Genomic DNA, 17,854 nt, shown 5'->3' with positions numbered 1-17,854 from the left:
TAGCTAGAGAGTAGTCAATGCCTGGCTTCAAAGGATAGGCTGACTCTCTTGTTAGGGCGAATGCAGATGGTGACTTTAAGTTGAAGCCAGTGCTTATTTACCATTCCCAAAATTCTAGGGCCCTTGAGAATTATGCTAGATCTCCTCTGGCTTTAAATGAAGCAACAAAGCCTGGATGACAGCACATCTGTTTACAGCTTGGTTTACTGAATATTTTAAGCCCACTGTTGAGACCTACTGCTCATTGACATTGTACCTGGTCACTTAAGAGCTCCAGTTGAGAAGCACGATGAAGTTTATGTTGTTTTCATGCCTGTTAACATAACATCCATTCTGCAGCCTGTGGATCAAGGAGTTCTTTTGACTTTCAAGTCTTATTTAAGAAATACACTTTGTAAGGCTGTAGCTGCCATGGATAGTGATTCCTCTGATGGGTCTGGGCAAAGTAAATTGAAAACCTTCCAGAAAGAATGCATCATTCTAGATGCCATTAAAAACATCATTATTTACGGGAAGAGATCAAAATATGAACATTAACAGGAGTTTGGAAGAAGTTGATTCCAACCCTCATGGATAACTTTGAGGGATTTAAGAATTCAGTGGAGGAAGTCACTGCAGATATGGTGGAAATAGCAAGAGAACTGGATTTAGAAGTGGAGCCTGAAGATGTACCTGAATTACTGCAATCTCATGATAAAACTTTAATGGATGACAAGGCACTTACTCCTGGTGAACATGCTGTCAAGACTGCTGAAATGGCAACAAAGGATGTAGAATATTACTTACACTTAGTTGATAAAGCAGTAGCAGGGTTTAAGAGGATTGATACCAATTTTGAAAGAAGTTCTATAGGTAAACTGCTGTCAAACAGCACTGCATGCTACAGAGAAATCAGTCGTCCATGAAAGGAAGAGTCAATTTTTGGCCAACCCAATATTTTTTAAAGTAGGTACATTTATTTTTTCAGACACAGTGTTACTGTGTGCTTAATAGACTGTAGTATAGTGTAGACATAACTTATATATTCACTGGGAAACCAGAAAACTCGCTTTATTGTGATATTCACTATATTGCTGTGGTCTGAAACTTGAACCTGCAGTGTTTTCAAGGTAGGCTTATACGTGTTTGCACTTTAATAGTTTTCTCAGCCTGTGTTATGGGCTGAATTGTATACCCACCAAATTCATATGTTGGAATCCTAGCCCCTAGTCCTATCCTAACCTTGAGAATGTGACTGTATTTGGAGGTAAGGCCTTTAAAAGATAATTAAGTTAAAATGAGGCCATTATGGTGGGTCCTAATCCAGTACGGTTGGTGTCTTTGTTAGTAGAGGAGATAAGGTCACAGACACACATAGGAAGGACCATGTGAAGATAAAGGGAGAGGAGAGCCATCCGTAAGCCAAGGAGAAAAGCTTCAGAAGAAACCAACCGTGCTAACACCTTGATCTCAGACTTGTAGCCTCCAGAACTGTGAGAAAAATTTCTGTTGTTTAAGCCATCCAGTCTGTGGTACTTTGTTATGGCAGCACTAGCAAACTAATATAGCCTATACCTCCTGGAACTTGTAGAAACTGCGAGCGTGGGGGGTGGGGGTGGGAATCTAAGGACCACTTTTCATTTCGTGCTGTGTCCATTTCAGTCCAAGCTGTTGTTATTCCTGCTGATTTAATTTTCTTAAAATTTTGTGGATATTCTGTTAACCTTACTAGGATTTACTCCATTATACAAAAGCCATACCCACAATATCTTGTAGATAAGGCCTTTCTCTACCTTGAGTTTCTGTTGAGATTCAGCTGATGAACAATGTCCTTAAGCTATTTAGAAACCCGTTGTTGGATTAGTGAGGCATACTCTTTGTCTTTAGGGAGCCTTTTGTCTGACTGAGTGGTGCTTTCTTTGCACTTTGAATTCTTTGAATAAAGAGTTTTACAGTTATACCCTTGCTTTCCATCTTTAGATTATGGTTTCCCGAGAGTACCCTGGATGTGATCTTTGCAGAGAAGCCATTTCTTAATTTTAAATTTAATAGGTAGAACAGTATGTGTGTGTAATGACAGAGTCCACAATACATGTGACTTCCTGTAGTCAGCGTTGAATTCTGAGGTTAAACAATGACCAGTAAAAAAAAGACTTACTGGCAAATAATATTTGTTTCATTTTTGTTGTTTGTGTAGGATAGGATTGTCCATGTTACATCTTTGAAGGCAGTGAGTATCTGATGGGCAGCAGAAAGATTTGGTACATCTAACACATGGAAACATCAACCTTAAACCTTTAACCTTAAATCTTAAACTCTAGAATAGGTGAGATTTCAAATTACTCTGCAAAATAGAGTATGTAACCCAGCCTCTGTCTAGCTAATTTTTCTTAAAGGTGTATCTTAATGTATAACTAACCTATTAATATAAACTGTTCATGTAACACTAGCATTGACACAGCTGCATTTAATCCTTATAATTCAGTCTTGGAAGTTTCCATTTTATTATTGTCCCACTTTACAGAGTGAGTTAGCAATTGATTTTTTTTTTTTTTTCCGGTACGCGGGCCTCTCACTGTTGTGGCCTCTCCCGTTGCGGAGCACAGGCTCCGGACGCGCAGGCTCAACGGCCATGGCTCACGGGCCCAGCCGCTCCGTGGCATGTGGGATTTGGGATCTTCCTGGACCAGGGCATGAACCCATGTCCCCTGCATCGGCAGGCGGACTCTTAACCACTGCGCCACCAGGGAAGCCCGGCAGTTGATTTTTATAAGCCAATTTTATATTTAGTAGCCACAGTGACCCATTTTATTTTAAAATTTTGACTTTGTGTTTTCAAGAAAAATTCAAATTTACAGAAAAGTTAAAAAAAAATAACAAACTACTATGTACCTGTATTAGTTTTCTGGGACTTGCCATAACAAAGTACCACAGACTGGATGGCTACACAACAGAAATTTATTTTCTCACAACTCTGAAGGCTAGAATTCTGAGCAGGGTTGGCTTCTGGAGCCTCTCTCCTTGGCTTGTTAGATGGCTGTCTTCTGCATTTGTCTTCATGGTCTTCCATCTGTGTATCTGTGTCCTAATCTCCTCTTCGGACACCTATCCTATTGGAATAGGGCCTATCCCAATGACCTCATTTTAAATACCTTTTTGAAGGTCTTCTTTCCAAGTATAGTCACATTCTGAGGTGCTGAGGATTGGAGCTTCAACATATGAATTTGGGAGGGGATACACCTCAGCCCATAACAGTATCCTTCACTTAGATTTTAGTAACTGTAATATTAACATTTGCCAAATTTTTTGTTTCTCCATTTCTTTTTGTTTAAACATTTAGGAGTAAGTTGAAGATGCCATGCCCTTTTACCCCCAATACCTCACAATATATATTAAAAATGAAGACATTTTCTTGTAGAACCACAATACAATTCAGGAAATTTAACGTTGGTATATATCAATACTTTCATCTCATATAGAGTCCATATTCAAATTTTACCAGTTGCTCAAATAATGTACTTCACAGCAATTTCTCTTCCTGATTCAGGGTCCAATCCCACGTCTCATATTGCATTGAGTTGTGGTGTCTGTAGTCTCCTTTAATTTGGAATATTCAATTATGCAGCCTTATGACATTGACTTTATTTTCTACCTTTTATAGACTATGTCCAGTATTTCCTCAAGATCAGATTCTGATTTTGCATTTTTGCCAGGAATAATATTACATAAATGATGTTTCCTTTCCAGTGTATCACATTAGGAGGTACTTGGTTGACATCTACTGTTTTCATACTATTGTGGTGTTAAATTTGATTACATGGTGTCCACCAGATTTCCCTATTTTAAAGTTATCATCTTCCCCTTTGAATTAGTAAGTACTTTGTGTGAAGTTGAAAGTAATCCTCGTAAAGGGCTTAGATTTTGTCATTCCCCTGTTTCTTTCCTCCCTTTACTGGCTTCCTGTCACATTTAGAAGAATGTCTAGGATCCTCACTGTGGTCTACAAGCAGCCTTATGACTCACTGTATTTTGTATATTTTAAATTGAGAGATCAGGATACACATATAACATGAACATATCTGAAGCAAAGATTTCACAAGACAGTGCTATCCTCATTGTACAAGACATACTTTAGTACTCTACTCCATACTGTTTTTAGTGAAGTAAAATAGAAAAGTCTTTTCTTGATCTACTAAATTGATTTTGCTACCAATGTTGAAACCCATAGTTAAAAATCACTGCCCTCCGGTATTGATTGCCTCTCATTTTTTACCATTTTTTCCCCGGCTTACTTTTCTTAAACCACACTGGCCTTCATGCTATTCCTTGTACTAAACATGCTTCTCCCTGAGGGTGTTGGCATTTGTTGTTCTCTGAATGTGAAATGTTCTTCCTTTTCTCATTTGTTCCCATACTTTATTCACACCTGCGTTCACATGTTAGCTTCCATCCTTACTAACCTATGGGAACCACAACCCATTATCTACTCACCTGTTTGCTCTTTTTTTTTTTTTCTCACAGCACTTTCTATTTTCTGGTATGTATTTCTGTTATCTGTTACATTTATATATATATATATATATATATATATACACACACACACATATATATATGTATATATATATATATCCTCCATTAGAATAGTCAGTGAAATTTGATATTATGATACACACAGCTAAAGATCCAACTTAATAATTTTCAAAATGAAAAAAAAATCAGCGTTTTTTCCTCATATTTCTAAGTAATATTCTCTTTCTACGGCTTTTATTAAAAATGTAAGTGCGGGGCTTCCCTGGTGGCGCAGTGGATGAGAGTCCACCTGCCGATGCAGGGGACACAGGTTTGTGCCCCGGTCCAGGAAGATCCCACATGCCGCAGAGCAGCTAGGCCCGTGAGCCATGGCTGCTGAGCCTGTGTGTCCGGAGCCTGTGCTCCGCAACGGGAGAGGCCATGGCAGTGAGAGGCCCGCGTACCACAAAAAAAAAAAAAAAAAATGTAAGTGCATTTCCTCCCATTTCATTTTACACCACTTAGCTACTATCTGACATCTTCCTATGCTACAATCTCTAGTCAGTATTAGAAGGTCTTTAATTATATGGTTAACTTTATGAATGGATATTCAAACAAAAATGTAACTCAGGATTTTATAAGACTTTTCTGTAGTTTTCAGACATCAATTTTAGACATATCACACATGTACAACTTATTAACACAACTTAACTGACCAAACAGAATATATACATATTATCAGCTTCTTAACCTAAATCTCTTAACCTCTTGAGTTTGAGTTTCTTCTTCCATAAAATGGGAATTCTCAGGTAGTGAAGATTAAAAAGGATTAAGTAAGGTAGCTGTGAAAAAGTATATATTGATCTGTGTCCCGTTCCTGATACAGAGCTCCTAAAACCTTTGTAATTTCCTAAGTGATAAGAGCACTAGGACTAGGAGCATATTTTGGTTCTTGGTCTTTGATCCCGGTTCCTGACACAGCTCTTAAGTCCCTTGGAATTTCCTGGGTGATAGGAGTGTTTTTTATGCTAATGAGGCAGTACTCTTGGTGAGCTCCTGGATAGCTTCATGATGGGAGCTGGTCACCAGAAAGACCAAGTCATGATTACAAGATTGGAACTTTCAGCAGCAGCCCTCATCTAACCTCCAGGAAGGGGAGAGGGACTGGAGACTGAGTTAATGATCATGCCTATGTGATGAAATGTCCATAAAAATCCCAAAAGGACAGAGTTTGTAGAACTTCTGGGTTGCTGAACACATGGAGGTACTAGGAGGGTGGCGTGCCTTGCAAGGGAATGGAAGCTCTGTTCCCCTTCCTCAGAAGCTTGCCCTATGCATCTCTTCCATCTGAATGTTCATAGTTTCCTTTATCATAGACTTTTATGGTAAACTGGTAAATATAAGTGTTTCCCTGAATTCTGTGAGCCATTTTAGCAAATTATTGAACCCAAGGAGAGTCGTTGGAATTCTTGATTTATAGCAGTCAGTTGGAAGTGCAGGTGACAACTTGGGATTTGTGATTGGCATCTGAAGTGGGGTGGCAGGGAGAGCAGGGCAGTGGTACTCAGTCTTGTGGGACTGAGCCCTTAACCTGTGTAATCTGATGCTATCTCCTGGTAGATAGTGTCAGAACTGTATTAATTGTAGGACACCCACCTGGTGTCAGAATTGCTGGATGTGTGGAAAACCTACACATCTGGTGTCAGAAATGTTTTGAGTGTGGTGGTATTGTGAGTAACAGGAGAAACACCAGGGAGTGTTTTTCCTTATACAGCAGTAGATGCAGATCAACTCAATACTTCATGCATAGTAAGAATAGAGTAAATTTTAGTAATTTATTCTATGTACAGAATATGAATTTGGAGTTAAAGTTTCATGTCATTAAATTTTCAATCTGACCTCCAACAGATGCATTATTTATGAATAGATAAAACCTTTTTCTTAATACTACTTTTCAGTTCAGTTTGGTAATAGCAGTGATTAAAGGTTGTTTAAATGTCTTCACTTTGACATATAATCTTCAGAAGTCTTTAATTGCTAAGTGTTCTACAAAGAGAAGAAGAAGACAATCGATTACTTGAAATTCATGTTCCAAATTTTTCTCTAGAGAATATTTTACTCTAATTGTAATCTTCACTGGTACTTCAAAGGTAAACAAACATGAGAATAGAAGAAATGTGGGGTTACATTTTATTTATCAAAGGGTTTATGAATTTAAGAGGTTTTTTAAAGGCAATAGGTTATTTATTTGGCATTAACAAAGAATGAGTTTTCCAAATAAATTCTCTAGTACAAATTACTTCTCATTTAAGTGCTAAAACTATATTTAGAGTTTTTTTATGGAATCTTACTAAAATTTATTATTTGCCCCAAATCTAATGTAGAGCATTCTGAAGAGAAAGTAACATTTTATAGATTGTCGAATGTCATCAGAGTGAATATTAATTACCATGCTGTATATGTCTATAGTAAAGCCATTAGAAGCATTTGAAGTTAAGTTGGGTTCTTTACTCCCACACTAAGTAGTCTCAGTGTACTCCATTTAAAAATTTCTTCTCTGGTTCTGCATGGTTGGTTTTTGTTCTTTCCACTGCTAATAAGCTATTGGGTACTATTCTTACCTTTGACAGTGTGTGCCCCAAACAGTCATCCTTTTCTTTTCCTTCTTTCTTATTTGCTGTCGCATTTTGCTTTTGGCTACTGAGTTGTGAACTCAGTGGGATTTTTGGCACCTGTTCTTTTTTTTTATTTTTTATTGAAGCATAGTTGATTTCCAGGGTTGTGTTAATTTCTGCTGTACAACAAAGTGAATCAGTTATACACATATATTCTTTTTTATATTCTTTTCTATTGTGGTTTATCCCAGGATGTTGAATATTGTTCCCCGTGCTATACAGTAGGCCCTTGTTTTTTACCCATTCTATATGTAATAGTTTGCATCTACTAAGCCCAAACTCCCAGTCCATCCCTCCCCCACCTGCCTTCCCTCTTGGCAGCCACAAGTCTGTTCTCTCTGTCTGTGAGTCTGTTTCTCTTTCGTAAATAGGATCATTTGTGCCATTTTTTGATTCCACATATAAGTGATACGGTATTTGTCTTTCTGACCTCACTTAGCATGATAATCTCTAGATGCATCCATGTTGCTGCAAATGGCATTATTTCATTCTTCTTTACAGCTGAGTAGTATTCCATTGTATATATATACCACACCTTCTTTATCCATTCATCTGTTGATGGACATTTAGATTGTTTCCAGGTCTTCGCTATTGTGAATATTGCTTCTGTGAACATAGGGGTGCATGTATCTTTTTGAATTACAGTTTTGTCTGGATATATGCCCAGGAGTGGGATTGCTGGATCATATGGTAATTGTACTTTAGTTTTCTGAGAAACCTCCATACTGTTTTCCACAGTGGCTGCACCAACTTACATTCCCACCAACAGTGTAGGAGGGTTCCCTTTTCTCCACACCCTCTCCAGCATTTGTTATTTGTAGACTTTTTAATGATGGCCATTCTGAGCCACATGTGGTGGTACCTCATTGTGGTTTTGATTTGCATTTCTCTAATAATTAGTGATATTGTGCATCATTTCATGTGTCTATTGGCCATCTGTATTTCTTCTTTGGAGAAATGTCTCTTTAGGTCTTCTGCCCATTTTTCAATTGGATTGTTTTCTTGTTGTCGAGTTGTGTGAACTGCTTGTATATTTTGGAAATTGCTTGTCGGTTGCATCGTTTGCAAATATTTTCTCCCATTCTGTAGGTTGTCTTTTCGTTTTGTTTATGGTTTCCTTTGTTGTGCAAAAGCTTATAAGTTTGATTAGGTCCCATTTGTTTATTTTTGTTCTTATTTCTATTGCCTTGGGAGTCTGACCTAAGAACACATTGGTACGATTTATGTCAGAGAATGTTTTGCCCGTGATCTCTTCTAGGAGTTTTATGGTGCCTTGTCTTATATTTAAGTCTTTAAGCCATTTTGAGTTTACTTTTGTGCATGGTGTAAGGGTGTGTTATAACTTCATTGATTTACATGCAACTGTCGAACTTTCCCAGCACCACTTGATGAAGAGACTTCTTCCCATTTTATATTCTTGCTTCCTTTGTTGAAGATTAATTGGCCATAGGTATGTGGGTTTATTTCTGGGCTCTCTATTCTGTTCCATTGATCCATAGGTCTGTTTTTTGTGCCAGTACCTCACTGTTTTGATTACTGTAGCTTTGTAGTATTGTCTGAAGTCTGGGAGGGTTATTTTTTTTATTTTTTTATTTTTTTGCAGTATGCGGGCCTCTCACTGCTGTGGCCTCTCCCATTGCGGAGCACAGGCTCTGGACACACAGGCCCAGCGGCCATGGCTCACGGGCCTAGCCGCTCCACAGCATGTGGGATCTTCCCGGACCGGGGCACAAACTGGTGTCCCCTGCATCGGCAGGCGGACTCTCGACCACTGCGCCACCAGGGAAGCCCCCTGCTTTGTTTTTTTGCCTCAGGATTGCTTTGGCAATTCTGGGTATTTTATGGTTCCATATAAATTTTAGGATTATTTGTTCTAGTTGTGTGAAAAATGTCATAGGTAATTTGATAGAGATTGCATTACATGTGTAGATTGCTTTGGGTAGTATGGCCATTTTAATATTAATTATTCCAATCCAAGGGCATGGGGTATCTTTCCATTTCTTTGAATAATCTTCAGTTTCCTTTGTTAATGTTTTATAGTTCTCAGCATATAAGTCTTTCACCTCCTTGGTGAGGTTTATTCCTAAGTATTTTATTTTGGGGTTACTATTTTAAAAGGTATTTTTTTCTTTTATTTTCCCTCTCTGATATTTCATTATTGGTGTAAAGAAATGCAACTGACTTCTATATGTTCATCTTGTATCCTGCTACCTTGCTGAATTCATTTATCAGTTCTAGTAATTTTTTGTGTGGAGTCTTTAGGGTTTTCTATATATAGTATCATGTCATCTGCATACAGTGACAATTTTACCTCTTCCAGTTTGGATACCTGTTATTTTTCTTGTCTGACTGCTGTGGCTAGAACTTTCAATACTATGTAGAATAGAAACGGTGAGAGTGGGCATCTTTGTCTTCCATATTTTCGTGGAATGCTTTCAGCTTTCACTGTTGAGTATTATTTTGACTGTGGGTTTGTCATAAATAATTTTTATTACGTTGAGATATATTCCCTCTATACCCACTTTGGTAAGAGTCTTTATCATGAATGGATGTTGAATTTTATCAAATGCTTTTCCTACATCTATTGAGGTGATCATGTGGTTTTTATCTTTTCTTTTGTCCATGTGGTATATCACGTTGATTGATTTACATATGCTGAACATCCTTGTGAACTTGGGATGAATCCCACTTGGTTATGGTGTATGATCTTTTTTATGTGTTGTTGGATTTTGTTTGCTAGTATTTTGTTGAGAATTTTTGCATCTATATTAATCAAAGAAATTGGCCTGTAATTTTCTTTTTTGGTGGTGTCTTTGCTTTTGGTATCAGAGTGATGGTGGCTTTGGGAGTGTTCCCTCCTCTTCAGTCTTTTGGAAGAGTTTGAGAAGGATGGGTAAAAGTTCTTCTTTGTATGTTTGGTAGAACTTGCCTGTGAAGCCATCTGGTCCAAGACTTCTGTTTGTAGGGAATTTTTTTAAATTACAGATTCTATTTCACTTCTAATGATTGGTCTGTTCAAATTGTCTGTTTCTTCTTGATTCAGTTTTGGTGGGCTGTATGTTTATAGAAAGTTGTCCATTTCTTCTAGGTTGTCGAATTTGTTGGCATATAATTGTTCATAGTACTCTTTTATGGTTTTTTTGTATTTCTGCGGCATCCGTTGAGGTTTCTCCTTTTTCCTTTCTTATTTTGTTTACCCTTTCAAAGAACCAGCTCTTGGTTTTATTGATTTTTTTCTATTGTTTTTTAATCTCTTATATTTCCTCTCTGATCTTTATTATTTCTTTCCTTCTGCTGACTTTAGGTTTTGTTCGTTCTTTTTCAGCAACAAAAAAAGGTAGGTTTTGTGGTAGGTTCAGTTGTTTGAGATTTTCCTTGTATTTTGAGAAAGGCCTGTATTGCTATGAACTCTAAGAACTGCTTTTGCTGCATCCCATAGATTTTGTGTTTTCATTGTCATATGTCTCAAGATATTTTTTAATTTCCTTTTTGATTTCCTCATTGACCCATTGTTTCTTTAGTATGTTGTTTGGTCTCCATGTAATCTTTTTTTTCTCATTTCTTTTTCTGTGGTTGATTTCTAGTTTCATGCCATTGTCAAAGATGCTTGAAATAATTTTTATACCAGATTTTGTTTTGTGCCCTATTTGGTCAATCTTAGAGAATGTTCCATGTCCACTTGAAAAGAATGTGTATTCTGTGTTTTTTGGATGTAATCCTGAAAATATCAATTAACTCTAACTGTTCTGTTGTATCATTTAGGATCTCTGTTGCCTTATTGATTTTCTGTCTAGAAGATCTGTCCATTGATGTGAGTGGGGTGTTAAAGTCTCCTACTATCATTGTATTCCCATCAGTTTCTCCCTTTATGTCTGTTAGTTTTTATGTACTTGGGTGCTCCTATATTAGGTGCATATATGTTGATGAGTGTAAAGAGTGTAAAATCCTCTTTTTTTTTAACATCTTTATTGGAGTATAATTGCTTTACAATGGTGTGTTAGTTTCTGCTTTATAACGAAGTGAATCAGTTATACATATACACATGTTCCCATTTCTCTTCCCTCCTGCATCTCCCACCCTCCCTATCCCACCCCTCTAGGCGGTCACAAACCACCTAGCTGATCTTCCTGTGCTACATGGCTGCTTCCTACTAGCTATCCACTTTACGTTTGGTAGTGTATATATGTCCATGCCACTCTCTCACTTCGTCACAGCCTATTCCTCCCCCTCCCCATATCCTCAAGTCCATGCTCTAGTAGGTCTGTGTCCTCCTCTTGTATTGATCCTTTTATCATTATATAGTGTCCTTCTTTGTCTTTATGGCCTTTGTTTTAGTCTGTTTTGTCTGTTATGAGTATTGCAACCCCTGCTTTCCTGTCATTTCTGTTTGCGTGAAATATCTTTTTCCATCCCCTCACTTTCAATCTATGTGTGTCCTTTGTCCTAAAGTGGATCTTTTGTATGCAGCATAATGTAGGCTCTTGTTTTTTTATCCAGTCTGCCATACTGTGTCTTTTGATTGGAGCATTCAGTCCATTGACATTTGAGATAATTATTGATAGCTGTGTATTTATTGCCATTTTAAACTTTGTTTTCCAGTTGATTCTATGTTTCTTCTTTGTTTCTTTTTGTTTTTGTTGTTCTTTTTGTGGTTTGATGATTTCCTTTTATTTTATGCTTGTGTCCTTTTCTTTGTTTTTGTGAATCTATTGTGTTTTTGATTTGTGATTACCCTGTTTTTCAAGTATGTTAATCCCTTCCAATAGCTGCTTGCTTTAGACTGATAGTCATACAGGCTCAAACACATTCTAAAAAAAAAAACAATCTATATTTTCTTACTCTCCTCCCCCACATTTTATGATTTTGATGTCCTCTTTTACATCTTTATGTTTATCCTTTTGCTGTCCCTTGTGTTTATCATCACTTTCACAAATAGCTTTTTTTTTCCTTTTTGATCTGTATACTGGCTTATTTAAGTGATTTTACTTTGCAATTGTGAGCTTCTCTTTCCTATATCTTCTTGCTTTCTTTCTATTTAGAGAAGACCTTTCACTATTTCTTTTAGGATAGGTTTAGTATTGCTTTAGTCTTTTGGTTTTTGCTTGACTGAGAAATTCTTTGTCTCTCCTATTCTAAATGATAATTTTGCTGGGTAGAGTATTCTAGGTTGCAGATTTTTCTATTTTAAGACTTTGAATTGAACATCTTATTCTTGATTCTTACCGGTAATTGCCCATGCCAGATAATGAATAACATCTTATTTCTCTGTTTTGTCTGCTTCAAATTAATGATGATATGTCTTTGTTGTTCTTCAAACATTTTCTTTTTCTTATATTGATTTTTTTTTGTTTCTATAGCATACAAAAAGTACACTTAATTTGAATTGTACTTTTTAATTTTTGCACTTTATTTTCATTCACTTAATTAACTTATTAGCAAAACTAGTTTGTTTCAGTTTGTAATCTTAATTCTGATTTTCTTCTCTTTTGGACAAAATCCTTTAGTCTGGACTTTCAGAGGTTGCAAAGAGCAGAGAAGACCTCTCGTTACCTCAAGTTATAGATATTTAGTGTGAACATATGTGGAGACTGTAAGGAATAGTGGAAACAATCTCTTTAGATCTCATAGAGAAATAGAAGGTCATTCTGTAAACAAATGCATTTGCAAGTTCGACCTAAAAGAGAAGGAAAACATTGTTTAGAAAATAGCACAAGCACTGATGACAAGGTAATCTACTTGTCTCTTGAGAATCAAGTGTCCCTTGCTGTCTACTATAGTGCTGTGCCATTATCATCACATCACCATCTTCTTTATTTGCTTCTGCTGCTCATACCTTTGTGATTCACTTCCTACCTCATGATTTCTGCTTACTACAGTCTCTCTGGGTATGTCTTTTACCTCTCTTTCTTATTGGCTGTATGTTTGTGTTTATTGTTCATTTTTGGCATTTAGACTTCGAAAGAAGAGGATTTACTGTTTTTTGGCCAGCCACCATCCCCTATGGGAAGCACCTGTCAAGAAAACACTTCAGTCTAACCATTTCATAAATCAATGGATAAAAGATGTTTGCCTTTAAGTTAGTTAGCTACCCTTGATTCTGTTAGTAGAAGCCAGGGTGTGGGATCCTACAGTTTCCCTACTTGGGTATATGGAAGCTCTTATGGATACTGAACTATCACCAGTCTGCTCATTATAAGTGGCTTGCTTTTTAGGCAAGTTTGTAAACAGTGAGCAGGGGACTTCTAGTTCAGTCTAGGGTCTGGAAAGCTGGAAAGAGTGTCACTCCCAATGTAACAACAAGAGAAGCCTGGATACTTAAAAAATTTTTTTCAGAGATCTGAGGTTACAGGGCAATCAACTAGCTTGAAATCCAAGGGAAAAACAGGTACCACCAAGGAGAGATTGGATAGGAGAGCTGGTTCATCTGAACATGGGAAGAAGAAAGGATTGCCATATAAGTGGGTAAGAAAAATTCAACAAACTGCTAAAGGCCTAGTGGGGGCTAACCAGAAAGTATAGAACCCATGGGATTTACAGATCCTCTTTATGGACCTTGACCAAGGCCTGATGCAGAAGATGGGGAGCAGGGGAGGAGACAGGAGGAAAGCCACCCTGGTGATGCAGCATTGGAGGAGGGAAGTATCTTCTGCTGTGAAAGAAGCATGAAGTCCTGCCTGGTTTATTTTCCTTAAGTAGCAAAAGCCTTAAGCTGCTGAGGGAAGAGCATCAGATCTTATCCTAAGGGCTCAGAAGAAGACCCACTGCAGCTGGGGGGAAATAAAAATAATTTTAAAACACCACCGCTATGCCTGGGGCAGGGGCAGGAAATCAAGGGTAGATTATTAGAATTCTCCTACCATTGGAGATGAGGCAGTATCACTAAAAAGGCCCAAACCCAGAAACCCAAGGACACAAGGCCCAATACTGAGGCTGAACCAAGAGAACCCTCTGCCTATATCCTTCCACCCACCATCATCAGGCTGAGAAGCACCAAGTAACAGGCAATAATAATCTACCACTAGGGAAGGAGTAAGAGCATAGAGAGACTCTCTGAAATGCGGATGTATGGTGAAGGCCTAAAGTTAGGGGTGGAACACTACAGTTGGGGAAAATCCTCCAGCATCTCAGTGCCCACCACAGTGCAAAGTAACACTGAAGGAATTTGAAGTTGGTGATGCACTGAAGGTAACCATAGCAACAACAGAATTCAAGCTCAGATCAGCCCTTTCTCAACCTCCCTCTGTCATGACCACCCACATGAATGGCCTAGCAGAAGAAATGAGTCCATTACCAGGCATAAATATGGCTTACCTCAGTCTCTACTGTTTTTTACATCCAGTATGCAGTCAAAGGTTACAAGACACACAAGAAGAAGTAAGAAACATCCTTCTGTCAAGAAACAAGGGGAAACAAACCAGACTCAGAGATGACCCCTATTTTGGAACTACCAGACAAAGGCTTTAAAATAACTGTGGTTAATATGTTAAAGCCTCTAGTAGAAAAGATGAATAAATTAATACAGAATTTTAGCAGAGAGAAACTGTAAAAGAGTCGATTAAAAATGCTAGAAGTTTTTTTAAAAAACCACAGCAACAAGAGAAGAATGCCTTCAACAAACTCATCAGTATACTCAATACATCTGAGTGGAAAAAAAATCAGTAACCTTGAAGACTGATTTCAGTTCTGCTAATTTTTACTAACCTAAGAGGGTGGAAGTGGGGTGGGATTAAAAACAAAAAAACAGAGCATCCAAGAGCTGTGGGGCAATATCAGATGGTCTACCATACATCTAGTTGGAATCCCAGAAGGGACATGGAACATTTGCCAAAATAGACCATATTCTGGGCCATAAAATAAATGTCAGTAAATTTAAAAGAATAAGAATCATGAACAGAATGTTCTCTGGCCATAACAGAATTAAATTAGAAATTGATAATAGAAAAATCTGGAAAATCCACAAGTATTTGGAAATTAAATACATTTCTGAATAACCTATGAATCATAGTGGAACTCACAAAGGAAGTAGGAAATATTTTGAATTGAACGAAAATGAAACACAGCACATATGGGATGCAGCTAAAGCAGTGCTTAGAAGGAAATTTATGGCATTACATGTTATATTACAATAGAAAAAATGTCTCAATTTTATAATTTAAGCTTCCATCTTAAACCAGGAAAAGAAGAGCAAACCAAGTATAAAGCAAGTAGGAGGAAGGAAACTTACAAAGAGCAGAAATCAGTGAAACTGAAAACTGAAAATAATAAAACCAATGAAAAGATCAAAATTGATAAATCTCTAGCCAGAGTAACCAAGGAAAAAGACAACACAAATTACCATATCAGAAATAAAAATGAACATGTCAGTACAAGTCCAAAAGACAGTAAAGTGTAATAATGGGATGTTATAAACAACTCTATTTTCATATATTTGACAATTTAAGTGAAGCTAATTCCTTGAAAGACAAGCATTACCACAGTTCACTGAAAAAGAAATAGATAACCTTAATAGTCTTATATCTGTTAAAGAGACTGAATTTATTGTTAGGAACCTTCTCCTAGGTCTGGACAAATCTCCAGACCTAGGTTGCTTCACTGGTGTGTTCTACCAAATGAACAAACAATACCAGTTCTATACAAACTTCCAGAAAATAGAAGAGGAAGGAACACCTCCCAACTTGTTTTATGAGGCCAGCATTACCCTGATAGCAAAGACATGACAGAAAAGAAAACAGGAAAAAAATTAAAAACCACACCAGTATCCCCCATGAATATAGATACAAAAGTCCTCAGTAAAATATTAGTAAATGAAATCCAGCAGTAAGTAAAAAGGATAATACATCATGACCAAGTAGTGTTTACCCAGGGAATTCAAGGCTGATTCATCAACATTCAAGTATCAATCAACATAATTCAGTGTATCATCAGACTAAAGAAGAAAAATATTTGACCATTCTAGTAGATGCAGAAAAAGAATTGACAAAACTTAGTATGTTTACAATAAAAATGCTTAGCAAACTAGGAGTTGAAGGTAACTGCCTCCTCGAAAAACCTAGTGTTAACATCGTATTTCATGGTAAAAAAACTAGAATGCTCTCCCCTAAGATTGGTAACAGGCAAGGGTGTTTGCCCTCATTACTCCTAGTCAGCATCATGCTGGCGCTCCTAGCTAGTGCAGTGAGGCAAGAAAAAGTAGTAAAAGGTATAAAGAATTATCAAGAGGTTTCAGTAACTACCATGAGAAAGATGAAACCATTTTTAGGTGTTATCTTAAAAGCAGTGTTTATCTGCAGTTCCTTTGTCTACTCTTAGCTTGCAACCTTTGAATGGAATTATAAGTTTATTTTCCTAACATGGCCTCTGACCAGCCTAATAAGTATCATACATCTTAAGTGGTGTAATCTTTTTTATTTATCTGTATGGAATACTTGACTTTAAAAGGAAGAATAGGAAGGCTGGAATTTATTAAATGAATATCACACAGTCTCTTAACTACATAAAGGAAAAATTATCTCATTTAAAGGGAGTGTTTTATCTCACAGTAAATTATATTTGCAGTTAGTTAGTTCCATCAGACTAGTTTATTATAATTTGTTTTTAAAACTTCCAGATAATTAGTTTTGAGTATATTTAAAGCATCCAAATCTTACTTGAGGAATAATTTGTTCACTTTCTAGGGGGCAGATCCACAAACTATTTGCTGAAACATGCATTAATGGAAAGTATAAAACTGAAAGTAATGAGAATACAGTTGAAACTACAGAGAGAACTGAATTTGACAATAAAACTTAATGTAAAATATAATATAAAAGGCCAGTCAGTTGGCAGTGATTTTGAAAATAAACCTCACTTAGCCAGTGATTATCAGGAGCAAAGGAAGAGAAGAAATAGTCTGTGAACACTGTGTGCCAGCCTGTTCCCCTTCTGCAGAGAACAAGCACTGGCCCCACCCAAAAGCCCTATCCCTTGGCATTGTTGCAGCAACACAAATTAGGTTGCTCTGTCTCTGGATTCTCCTGTGACCAGTAGCCTGTGCTGGAGAGCCACTTCACAGCTTTCCCTATTGAACATAGGTCAGGTCTCCACCTTAAATTTCAACCCAACATTTTATTCTCCAGTCTGCTCTAAAACTCATGGAAGCAATTCATTGTTTATTAAGTGCTATGCATATTTTATGTTTTCTATATTTGATATGATTTTTGTTGGTATTTAGGCATTTTTAACTCTGATAAACAGCATTTGTAATGAAGAATATCACTGCAACCTCTTTCCATTAAAAAAGTATTCCTATAGATGGAATCTAGTTAATGAGCCTCAACCTAATGAGTCTGTAGTAAAATGAGTTCCTTTAGCCATCAATATTGTAATAAAATTATTAACATAATGAACATTCTTGACATTTTATTGTAAGTAGACAGTACAAAGTCAATAATGTGTAAACAGATCTGTTTGAATCCTAGCATTGTGATTTTTCTATGTAGCCTAGAATAAGTTACTCAAGCTCTCAAGTATATTATTTCATCTATGAAGAAATAACAGCCTTGTGGGTTATTGACGTTAATATTTATAACATGTCTGGCACATAGATTATGCTCATAAATCATAGTGGATATCGTTCTTGGTAGTTATTATTACAAGTTAGCATTTGTAAACTTCATATTTGTATTCTGTGGTTTAAAAAATATTCTGCCTAT

At 36.9% G+C, this 17,854-nt stretch overlaps 1 protein-coding gene across 2 annotated transcripts in view; it reads left to right on the top strand.

Moving 5' to 3' along the window:
- NUDCD1 (NudC domain containing 1) overlaps positions 1 to 17,854 on the top strand; it is an 87,800-nt gene that overhangs the window by 65,088 nt on the left and 4,858 nt on the right. The gene's annotated exons all lie outside the window — the stretch shown is intronic.

Source organism: Mesoplodon densirostris, chromosome 13, assembly GCF_025265405.1.
Source record: "Mesoplodon densirostris isolate mMesDen1 chromosome 13, mMesDen1 primary haplotype, whole genome shotgun sequence".
NCBI classification, from domain to species: Eukaryota; Metazoa; Chordata; class Mammalia; order Artiodactyla; family Ziphiidae; genus Mesoplodon; species Mesoplodon densirostris.
This window is presented reverse-complemented; position numbering and strand designations above follow the sequence as displayed.